The sequence below is a fragment of the Artemia sp. Qi Xiang Cuo genome, chromosome 1, assembly GCF_049724085.1.
Source record: "Artemia sp. Qi Xiang Cuo chromosome 1, ASM4972408v1, whole genome shotgun sequence".
Taxonomy (NCBI): domain Eukaryota; kingdom Metazoa; phylum Arthropoda; class Branchiopoda; order Anostraca; family Artemiidae; genus Artemia; species Artemia sp. Qi Xiang Cuo.
The window spans coordinates 8,224,414-8,236,749 of NC_142794.1; the positions used below are offsets into that span (position 1 = coordinate 8,224,414).

General features: G+C 36.0%; 1 long non-coding RNA gene across 3 annotated transcripts in view; it reads right to left on the minus strand.

Moving 5' to 3' along the window:
- Positions 1-350: 350 nt before the first annotated feature.
- The window catches only part of LOC148955980 (uncharacterized), an 86,230-nt gene continuing 74,244 nt past the window's right edge, over positions 351-12,336 (minus strand). For all 3 annotated transcript variants that reach the window (XR_016142130.1, XR_016142131.1, XR_016142132.1), the window contains one exon: positions 351-562. This is a non-coding gene — a long non-coding RNA (uncharacterized LOC148955980). The remainder of the gene's footprint in view (positions 563-12,336) is intronic.

Here is a 12,336-nt window from a genome sequence, read left to right on the forward strand (position 1 = left end):
AGACTGTTTAAACCTAGCCTTGAAGTAGGTGGTGTTTCGCTAATAACCTAAAACTGGTGTTTCTCCTTTTCAAAGGGTGCATTAGGGTAATGTGGCGTCAATTCACGAACAAAATATATTTCCAAAATCTGGGTTGGGGGAGGCAATTCCGTTTTTTTCAGTTTTTTTTTTCAATGAAAATCCCCAAAACATTTTTTTTTATGCAAAAAGGAAATCGGTCATGTTTTTAAGTGTGACAGTGAAGAAATGAAATAAAAATTTTAAGTTTTGTGTGTACGGGGGGGGGGGAGTAGCTTTAATTTTTATTATTTATTTTGTGGCATGTATTTATGAACAACATATTGTACAACGTAGCCTAATTTGGTTTGTCACAGAGTATCAGTATTATTTTAAACTTTTACCTTCTGTCAAAGTAGGACTTAACACTTTTGCCATTCGGTAAAACAACTTGCAGTTCCATATCCCCTTCTAGATAATCAGCTGGAGTATCCTCAGTTATTTGACCATTAGTTCCTGAAACAGCCCGGACATATGGTAGGGCTGGCATCTCTCTGATGATGACCTAAAACGGAAACAATAAAAAAAAAATGAAGGACAAGAAAAAATGATTTCAATTCTTTCAACAAATTAACATTAAATTTGGTACGGTGCAAGAAGCAACAATCACGAAAAATTTTAATTTACTATTAAAATCATGAATAATAATAACACGATTTTTTTTTAAATTAAAATTGCAGCTTACGTTTTCCCAGCAAAATTAAGAGCAAAGAAACCTTTAATTTATTCTGGCAAAAAGGAATTTTTTTTTTTTTGTAATTTCTCCCAACCCCTTTTCTTCAATTGTGAATCAAAAATATATGTCCGTGCAAAAGAGAGGCAAAACTTTTTTGAAAATTTTGGCCCAACAAAGAAATTCTGAACATTTCAGACCTCATTAAAAACCTCCCCGACCCCTCCCAAATATGTATGCTAATTTGAATCATTTCTAAGACCACACTCGCTAAGCATGACAAGATGAAAAAAAAACACGGAAAGAAGAGAAAACGGGGATATTTACAGCCGGTGAAAATGAAAATGCAATGCAAATATTTTGTCCGAGACGACTCAGCCGTCCTCAGTGCAAGCTAGAAAAATAATTAGAAACGACCGCAAGAACAGAAATTAAGAAATGTCTTAAGAGAGGCAATCCAAATTAATAACTATTTACACAAAATGTTAGCCCTTAATAGGGATACCGAAGAATTTTTTTTCCCCTATTTATAATAAACTTATTAATACAGATTTTTCTCTTTTACATTATGATATATTGCAACCTAATAAAATTTCAGATGATACCAGACCTGGTAAGCGACTGGCTTTTAAAAAAGCATTAAATAAAATGAACTCATATTTAGTTTTTTGAACCGCCATTCAATATTGGATTTTTATTCAGTTGCCCCTTCATCGTTACATGGGCCTATGTGTTTTAGTGGTTGTTTTTAAGGCTTGTTTTTTATCTATTTTTGTGGTTGTGTTTTACGGTCTTTTATTTTTCTTGTATCTTTGCGCTGAGGACGGCTGAGCAAAGGTTTCATCTGAAATATTTGCATTGCATTTTCGCTTTTTCACTGGCTGCAAATATCTTCGTTTTTTCTTCTTTTGCAGTTTTTTTCTCATCTTGGCTACATTTCAAGCAATTTTCTGGCCTGTATTAATAAATTAAATCAGGTGAGACTAGCTTAAATATAAAGTGGAAGTTATAAAGCCAGGAACATGTCGTTAGTAATTTTTATCGATCCTAAGTAAGACTCAGGGGGCGGATGATTGTCTTAAAATAAAGTTAAAAATCTTAAAATAAAGTCTTAAAATAAAATCATCACTGCATAGGTGGAGAAAAACTAAGTACAGCGGGCAAAGTAGGTAAAGTTATAACAGCAGGTAAATGCCTAGTAGTTATGAAGCAGTTAGATACAAGGACATTAAAAATGTGCCAAAAAATTAATTAACAAAACATTAAACAAATAACTAGGCACTCGTAATAAAGGATAACATCAATTTCGAATAAAATTTAACTCTTTATTTAAGGTATCTTACAAATTTCGGAATATTCAGTGCCATGGGCAAAGAATTCCTTATGCATTTTATATAGCGTTGCGAAGTTGGACCAGTTTCCACCAATTAGGATAGTAAAATGAAATTTGGCTGATAAAAATCAATTAAATGAGCCTAATCGCTTACAAAAGTTAGCAAAAATTGCCACAGCTAGAGAGAAAATCCCAAAATTAGCCCAAGTATGATAATTTCTGCTAGTAGTCCTTGCTATTTAGGCTTGTTTACGAAAAACAAAATTTGGCAACCGTGACTCTAAAAGCACAACTATTTGATCTGACTTGCTAGAGAAAAATAAAACCACATTCCTATTGTGACATCTAAACAGATCATTTAACAAATTCCTGACACTCACGACACTTTCTAACTAAAATAAACCTAAAAAAAAAAAAATACAGCAAAATATTCAAAAACAAATACTGCACAAGATAACGAAAAAATTACGAAACTGATAGGAGATATTTTGATCCACCGAAAACCTTTAGAGCTTGAGAATACTTTAGATTTAAGTTATCATGAAGGGATTTAAACAGTGCTTGCCTAACAATTAAGCAAAACTGAGCACTGATACATGCACACATGGGTCAGGTCTGGGAGGGGTGGAGAGGGGGTTAAGACCTATAATTTTACAAGGGGGACTTTCTGATTTTCTCACTGATCTGTCGGGGAAAACAGGGTCATTAGTGACGCAAAGTTTTCACAAATACCCTTTCTAAGTAACAAATGGGCAAATGGACAGTTTTTTCAAGATCTATTTCCCAACAGCCCCTGGGCAAAGGTCATAAATTATGCAAGTTGCCCATTGCTTGCGCACAGGCTTTAAAGTAGAAAAATGGTAGCATGTTTGTTTCTCTGTGTCCGAAGCGGTTATGGGTATTATGTTGTAACTTTCTGGGAATGCTGAGGGGATGTTAAGCTAGTTCTAAAGACACTACTATAAAAATGGTGAATTAACAATACGTCAAGAACGACTTATGGTACTAAAGTGAAACTTTTGGGGAATGTTGAGGGAGCTGGTAAAACTAGCAGGTTGTCAAAATGGTGTATCTGTAACATCTCGAGAACAGCTAATGATATGAAGTTGAGACTTTCAAGAAACATTGTTTTTTTGGCGGGGGGGGGGTGATGAAAGGAGCCGTAGACACAATGTGAAAGGCTGTTATAGTGGTGCATCTGCAAAATTTTAGGAACAACCAAGGATATCAATTTGCAACTATAAGGAATGTTGATGGGAATATTCGACTAAGTTAAAGGACACTATGTGTATGCAAGTTGCCAAAATGGAGCATCTTTTATGTCTCTATAACGCTAAAGGTATTATGTTGAATTTCCAGAGAATGCTGAGGTCAATATTGAACAAATCATATTACATTATGTACATTATGCATGTTGTAAAATTAGCGTATCTGCATTATCTCAGAAGGGTATTAAATTGAGACTTTCAGGGAATATTGAGAGGGATGAACTTGAGAGCGAAGTAAATTAAAAGACAAAAAGTAAATTAAAAGATAATATAAGATCCAGGTTGTGAAACTGGTGTATCTGGAATATCTCAGGAACAGTTAAGAGTAATAAGTAGAAAATTTAGTGTCTATGTAAAAGACACTCTGTGGGGATATTTGCAATATCCCTGGAACAAAAATGAGTCATTAAAATGAGAAATTCAAAGTTTTAGTACCCTTTTGAGGAGTAGAAAGTTGTTGGAGGGCAACCAGGAGAGTTCCCTTTTGTACCATTTATTCCTACGCGCACCCAACATCCCCAAATACACTAGATCAAAATTTTGTGATAGCCATTATGCTCAAAATAGTCAAAAAGCTCAATAAATAAGCTTCCGGAGGTGACCAGACCTCAAAAAATCCTAGGACACTGTCGTGAATTATGCAAGTTTCCGTTGTTTATAGGCTACATAGACCTTTAATGGGAAAGACAGGCATGTTTAATTTTCTCAGGTCATTCTTTGGGTCAGGAAAATCGTAAATCTTACAGTGTGTGCAGGGGGGAGGGGAGATGATCCAAAAAATCTTTGTTCCTAATTATTTTCTTTTTGAGTGAGCTCTTACGGATCGCTACGCCAAGATTACCACAGCTTCCCAATTACCAGAGCTAGTAACAACGCGCATATCTGGGTAATTTAATACACACAATGGGCACCTGATTTTTGGAATTATTTAGTGTTGGGGGGTCAGGTAGATTTTATGACGTTGTCAGGGATTTAGTGTTGGAGGGTCAGGTGGATTAAAAATTTTCTCTTATGGAGGGGGGAGTGGAGGTAAATAAAAAGTAACTCCCCCCCCACGAAAAAAAACCTTTGAGTAAACCCCCCTCGAAAAAAAATCCTGGGTACGGCCTTGCATGCATCCAGGTAGCCAAGATAATATATTTGTATTATCTCGGAACAGAAATTAGCGGTTTAAGGAACACAGTTGAAAATCTGAAAGAATATTGGACAGAGGACGAGGGGGGAGGGGGCAAGTAGATTCTAAATTTTGATTGTGGGAGGCCAAGAGAAGCTTATTAGTGACTTTAAGTTATTGAAGGAAACTGTCCAATTGATTATTAGTGCGAGATATTCGTCTATATTCAAAATTGTAATGAGACAGGAGTCAGCATGGATTTGGCCCTAAGAAGGTAAAAAAAAAATATGCACATTTTAAATCCATTTGAATAATATTCCTCTTCCCCATTCGCCCAAAATTCTAGAGTAAAACGTTTATTGAAATTTTTCGCAAAACATTTTCCAACATATAAATAGCAAGCGAAAATATTAACTATTAAGCAGAAAAAACCGAAAGGAATCACAATTATTACTTTTATTTACTAATTAAGTATGTCAATAATAAGCAAACATCATTTAATATTTGAACAAATTTTACTAAAAAAGAAGTTTTTCAAAGGAAAGTAAATAGCTATGTTAAACCAAAAACGAAATAAAAGAACAAAAGTTATTAAATAAGCAGAAATAAAACCACATGTCTCAAACGTCAAACGAACAGAGATCACAATTAATAAATAAATGAGAGTCAAACTGATCAGAAATTACAATGATTAATAAAGTCAAATCTAAAAAAAAAGAAGATATACTTGTATGTTACCATAAAGAGAAGCAGGGCTAAGATCTTTAAGCCTTTTAAAGGTCAGAGCACCTTTTGCACTTTACTGACAACAATTTTTATTTTGAGCAGCGTGATTCTATTTGTCATTAAACAAAAAAAACAAGTTTTTTTTTAACTGAAAGTAAGGAACGACGTTAAAACTTAAAACGAACAGAAATTATTCCGTATATGAAAGGGACTGTACCCTCCTCAACGCCCCGCTCTTTACGCTAACGTTTCTTATTGTTTAAAAAAATAGAGTTGTGAGAAAGTCAAACTTTGGCGTAAACAGAGAGACGTTGAGGAGGGGACAGCCCCTTTCATATACGGAATATTTTACGTTCGTTTTAAGTTTTAACGTCGTTCCTTACTTTCAGTTAAAAAAAAACATGTTTTTTCATTTAATTTTTGAACGTTTTTGAATTAATGTAGGTTTTGATTTTGGCTCACCGGACATGAATAATTTAAAACAAAATTGCATATTAACGTTACCTTTATTTGATTAAATGGCTTTCTCGAAACTTGTTTAATTTTATTTACGAACGTTTTTATTAGTAATAAATATACGTAACTGACGAATTAACTTACATATCTTCCATATTCATAGATTTTTAATACGTATATTAGGGGGTTCGCCCCCTAGTAAATACCTCGCTCTTTACGCTAAAGTTTGATTTTTGCCTTAATTTTTTAAAAATGACCTATTAACCATACATGCCGCTATTGAGAACCCGCTTAGCTTATGAGCATAATAAAAAATCTTTCACTGAAACAGCGAAGCTTCTAAAAAGGGATGAATCATTTAAAACGTGTAGCAATATCTATTCGTGCTATATTTTTACGTTTCCCTTTAGTTTCAGATGAAAAACTTGTTTTTTTTTTTTAATTTAATTTCTGATCTCTTTCTTTAATAATGATGGGAAATCCGCCGCCCCCTTCACAGCAATGTCCCTTCCCCCATAAAAACTTCCTTCATTGTAAGATCTCCCATATAACCCCCGAACCACCCCCACCCCCTACCTACCAAAGAAAATCCCCCCTGAAAACGTCTGTATACTTCCCAATAACCAATACTATATGTTAACATTGGGTAAAGTTCATAACTTTCAGCCCTCCCCCCGGGGACTTCGGGGGATTAAGTCATCCTAAAAGACATAGCTATCAAATTTTTGACCATGCAGAACAAAATGGATATCTCAAAATTTTGATCGGGTGACTTTGGAAAAAAAATGAGCGTGGGAGGGGGCCTAGTTGCCCTTCATTTTTTTGGTCACTGAAAAAGGGCACTAGAACTTTTAATTTCCGTTCCAATAAGCTCTCTCACGATATTCTGGGACCACTGGTCGATACGATCACCCCTGGAAAAAAAAACAAACACGCATCTGTCATCTTTCTTCTGGCAAAAAATGCGAAATTCCACATTTTTGTAGATAGGTGCTTGAAACCTCTACAGTAGGGTTCTCTTATACGCTGAATATGATAATGTGATTTTCGTTAAGGTTCTATAGCTTTTATGGGTCTTTCTCCCTTTTTTCGAAAATCAGCCAAATTTTCTCAGGGGCGTAACTTTTGATGGGTAAGACTAAACTTGATGAAACTTTTATATATTAGAAATCAGCATTAAAATCTGATTCTTTTGATGTATCTATTGGTATAAAAGTTCCGTTTTTTTAGAGTTTCGGTTACCATTGAGCCGGGTCGCTCCTTACTTACAGTTCGTTACCACGAACTGTTTGATAAAATCAACAACGAAAAGAACAAATGAAAGAACAAATGAAAGAACATTAATGAGAAGAACAAATGAAAGCTGAGGGATAGTCTAATACATAAATATATTAATTTCTGAAAATATTAGCAATTTTGGAAGAATTAACGCTATAAAAACGAAAATCATTACAGTATACTTTGTTTTCAGTAAAGCACAAATAATGCTCTGTCCTTTAGAAGAATTAGGGAGGATTAGCCTGTTTTTGTTAATTTCTCTACGTTTTGAGTTTCACATGGTTGTTCATTGTAATTTTTATTCATTTTGTGTCTCCTTAAATTTAAATTTCAAGTTGTCTTTTTATGTATATTTTATTTCCATACTTTATTCTGTTAGGGTTTTGGTTATTACTGAGACTGGCCGCTCTTTAGTTACAAGTTGATAACCAGAATGGAAGGCTAATCAAATAAATGTATCTTAGTACAGCAATTCTGCTTTCCAAAATGAGCAGAATGATAAAGCAGAATTTTTAACAAACCCCTTGAAAGGGATCCGATAATTCAAAAATCATAGATATAATAAAGACTTGACATCTTTGAAAAGAATAAAAAAAAGAATTAAAGCCAATTTTATTGACGTTAAAACTAACCATTAAGTCTGATCCTAATTTATGGTTTTCCTCTTCACATAAAATAGTAATTTCAAACTGTAATTGTAAACAAGGCCGTACCCAGGATTTTTTTTTTCGGAGCGGGTTATACTCAAAAAATGTTTTTCGGCGGGGGGGGGGGGTTACACAAAAAAAAACTAAAAAAACACATACAAAATTTTTTTATATCCATTTTTCTTACGATTTTACGAGTCAGACAAACATTTTTTTGGAGGGGGGGGCGCAAACCCCCCTAACCCCCCCTCTGGGTACGGCCTTGATTGCAGAAAATCAGAATAATTTTGCACTGATTTAACACTTCAACAGCTGAAACCTGATAATAAGTCAGAACAGTATGTAGGTAAGCACACAATGATGCAGATTTCTCGATGGAGGGGCATGTTTCTCGGGGGAAGGACCATGTTAGTCACAATAGTAAACACAAGTGACTTATTTTACATTACAGGAAGAGGGATTTCGGGGGGAGGGGAGGGCACTTGGCCTCTAAAAGCATAAACCCGACAATAGGCTCTCACATTTAATAAAGAATTCCAAGAACTCGTCAGCATTCCAAACTCAACATCACCTATTAATTGACTTGAATAAAAAATATATAATTTTCCTTGTACCGCATCAAAATCTGACTTTCACTCGTATGTCACACTGAAACGAATTCATGTCTTCCTCCTTCTAATTAACCAAAAAACTTTATTATCTGTCGCTAAAATCACCTGCTCGTCAACGGGAAGTCCGTACCATAATGCGGTTGCTGATATTTGTGATGCTTAATTTAACTTTCTAATCGACTTTCTTAAAAATGTCAATTTCAGACGAAGGATTAACTACACAAAATCTTAGCTGAGGCTCAAACTAATAGTAGGGTTCAGTCGTCGAACTTGTTCTGAATGGTCTGCCCCCCCCCCCTCAACCCCCTATACCGTGTTTCACCTAAAAAATTGCAAGATACAACAAGGAGAAAATACAACGCATTGCCGAGAGATGGAAATTAAAGACCAAAATGTAGCTGTGCAGACTTTCACACAAGAGAGAACGGAGACCAATTTCCCTCTTCCTCAAAAATTAAGGTTTTAAGTAAAAGTTTTGCCCCCTCTACCTAGGAAAAATACTGTTTGCAATTGTAGTTATATGAAAAACCACTGCAGTTAGATAAAATTTCCGTCCATTTCTACCTATAATCCTTTATGTGACGCTTTGATGCGTTAGATTAATTGAAAAAAAATCAAATAAAAGTAATAATCCGCATTAAAATTAAAAAAAAAAAAAAAATTAGTGATACGATTACCCATGGAGAAAAAAGAAAAAAAAGAAGTGACATCAATGGTTCCCATGTCAAAGTAATTTTCGCTGTTGATTTCAACCATGATGATTTCAACGATGCAATTTTCATTTCAATCTGACACCATTCTTACGGAGCGTTAAACACTTATTCCAAATTCTCAGGAATTTGTTTTCTTAATAAACTTTTACTATTAAGATGAATTAATATAATAAATACCGCTTCTGAATCAGCTTAAAATGTCATTTTCATTCTCATTAGAAATTTTTATAAATCCATCTTTAAACTTTGGTTACAATAGGCCGTGGTTCGTTCTTTACTTAATTGCAGCTATTCCTGCAACCGTGATACCATCGAAAGGAAATGTTCGTCTTAACCCATTAACGCCCAAGACCAGTTACCGGTAAAATTTAGCAGTGCTTCCGTTAATGCAGTGAAATAGGGTTCTAACTTAAAGATTTGTGGTGCAAAATATTTTTTCGCACCAACGGTGTAACCATGGTGCTATGTTCCCATATGGGAACGTTAGGCGGTAATGTTGTCTTTGGAACTGAAGGAAATATAGGATACATATCTTTTGTCATGTTTATTGAAAACTAGTATAAAAGACGAATCCAAGTTAGGCATGGAATTGCTCATAGTACCGTAGCAAGTGAAATTTGACGCAGCACTTTGCACTTTAGCCGTGCATTCTTTTGCATACTTGGCATCGATCCTGCTTCTCTGCTGTCACAGTACATGGGCGGTTGATTTCTTAGGGTAGATCCACAGAGATCCTGAACTCCCACTATGACCTGGACGGTAGGTTTCGTTGTTGAAAAGACCCTGAACTACTTACAGAGGAATTCAAGCTGGGGGATCTTCCCAGCCACGTCACCATTATGCAAGTGACGGTAGAACCACCAAGCTGCAACCATGAGGGCAAAGAAGATTTTGGCCTATGATCCAATACAACTTTTTTCCTCGCAAAATTAGTTTGTATGCCGACAAAGCGTTATAGACTAGGTCAACGCCTCCCTTTCCCTGATTATGACTTCTAATAAGGCGTGACTGTTCAATTGGAACATCTTTGCGCTCCACCACTGACTATCTTTTTGCCTGGAGAAGCGGTTCTATGGAGTCGCAGTTAGTTGCTAAAAAAAACAGCTTTGCTATCTTTCCACTTGACAGCCAAAACCACTCCATCTGACCTGTAGTCATAATAACCGCGTTCCTTCTTTTCCATACCTTTGATTTCTTCGAAACAACACCCCTTCAAGCGATTTTCACGCACAGTGCCTTTGGCATGAAACACTTGAGAGTGAAGCTGTGTAAGAGGATCATGGCTTGTGAAGAAATGATCAAAGAAGACTTCGTGATGGGCTGCTTTTTCAACAACAGACAATAGATTTGTGACCACCCGTGTGCATAGGGATGTTTCTGGCTGTTGCTCACTCCTTCCATAGTAAAGATCGATTTTGTAGGGATATACTTAAGAACAAGCTAGCCTCCATGCTTTACATCCAAATTGAATCGGTTTTCCTCGTATAAACATTTTGCAGCTGTGACTACCAAAGAAAGGTATCATTTGTTCGTCTACGGAAAGTTTCTGACAGAACGTCCCATATTTCTGAAGTTTGGTGTTCACGGCATCTACAAGTGGCCTCACTTTAGCCATCTTGTCGCTTTCCTGGAGCTCATTATTATTTGCAAAGTGCAGTTTCTTCTTCATCTTCAGAAATCTGTCGCGGTTCATGACCTGTCCAACTATAGGAATGACTAGGTCGTCTGACCAGGACCAGTATATTCTCTCACTGGGAAGGCGATGATATCCTGATAGTAGCTTCTTTCCCAAAAATTGTCAAGTTCTCCAAAGCTCAATGTGAAGCTGATGTCACCATTCTGAGAAGCATATCGTGTTGTTTCCCGTATGATCATAGCGCGAACTGTTTCGCCGTAGAACTGACAGAAAACCTCGAATTCAGAAATGTTTATCATGTGACTGACCTTGTCTCCCAGTCTAGGTAGTGATTCTGATGGAAGATCTCCAGACTGTTTTCCCTTTTTCCATTTTGGCATATCCCTTTGGTTTTTTTTCGTAGGTCCAGATTTTTTAGAGGCGGGTTTTGAAGACTGTCCTTGCGATACTGTTGGGTTGTTTTTCTACGACGGCTTAGTGAGACGTCATCAAAATCATCAACATCCAAAGTAGAAGCGGCAGGAAGCCCGGATGGATTATCTCCAGCTACATCGTCTGTTACGGAAGTATGGGTGATATCAAACTCTATCGTCCCTGCAACATCACTTGGAAGATCATTCAAAGACTGTGTGTTGTCCTCGTCCCCTCCTTCTTCGTCGCTAACTACCCACACGTCAAGGGGAATTATGACCATATAAATATCTTCCTCGTCATCAATTAGTTCGTCTAGTATAGCTACAGCTTCTTTCACAGATACACACCGTTTGGGACCCATCTGCAAAATAAAATATACCGTCAGTCGCCGATCCGTAAAACATTTTGTGGGGCCAAAGCGTCCAACCTTCCCAATTGGGAACACTTTTAGTTATCCAATACTGTGTCCTTACTCTGTGATTATATTAATATATGCGCTTCATAGGTTCTAAGGTAGGTAAGTACAGAGTTCTAAAACACCAAAACAAAATATTTCAAACACTCATCTTTGCTGGCATTTCGACCGAAAGTGCTGGTTCCCAGAAACTGACTTTTAGCTAGATTTCAGAAAATCCTGAAAAGTCCCCTGATTCCAATTCAAGGCAAAGAAAATTCGAGGAAGTTGCTGGTTAGCCTTAGATTTCTATGGAAAGCTTAAAACTTGCCCGAGCTGCTACCTTGTGGGGAAAAAAATCAAAATGAGATGTTCCCAAATGGGAACGCTGAGCACTAATGGGTTAAGAGACGAGCCAGCAGTCTTCTCAAATGCTCGGTATAAGAAATCGCATCATGCTAAGACAAAATGTATTGAAAGCACCATTTTTCAAAGGAAAATGGACAAGATCCATGACTTTTAAATATGCTAATTTGAGGAATTCAATGCTTAACTTCATAAAAAAAAGTTTAAAAGTCAAAAATGCACCCAAAATGGCAACACTGGAGGAAAGACACTGTATTGCATTAAGATTACAAATATTGATGAAAATTTTGTTTTCTTCCTAATATTGTTTTGCTCCTGGTAGAATATTAAAGTTAAGGATAATGATTTCATAATCTCAGCTTTTGATTGCAGGAAAGAAAAGTATTGCTTTTTTGCTAATTGAGATCTGAAAGAAGATAGAATAACTTAGTGGTATAATATATATCTTATGTAAGCTAAATTGTATTGTCAGGCTGGTTCAATCCGGAAAAGTGATTGTCAATTTCTTGCCCATTAAATCTGGACAGATTTTGATTTAAAGCCGGGAATGCAGAGTATGTCCAATAATAGCTTTACTGTATTATAAATGACTTGACCAGATGTCTTTTGCTTATTGAACATCAATGCAACATCTGATGCATATCTAATCA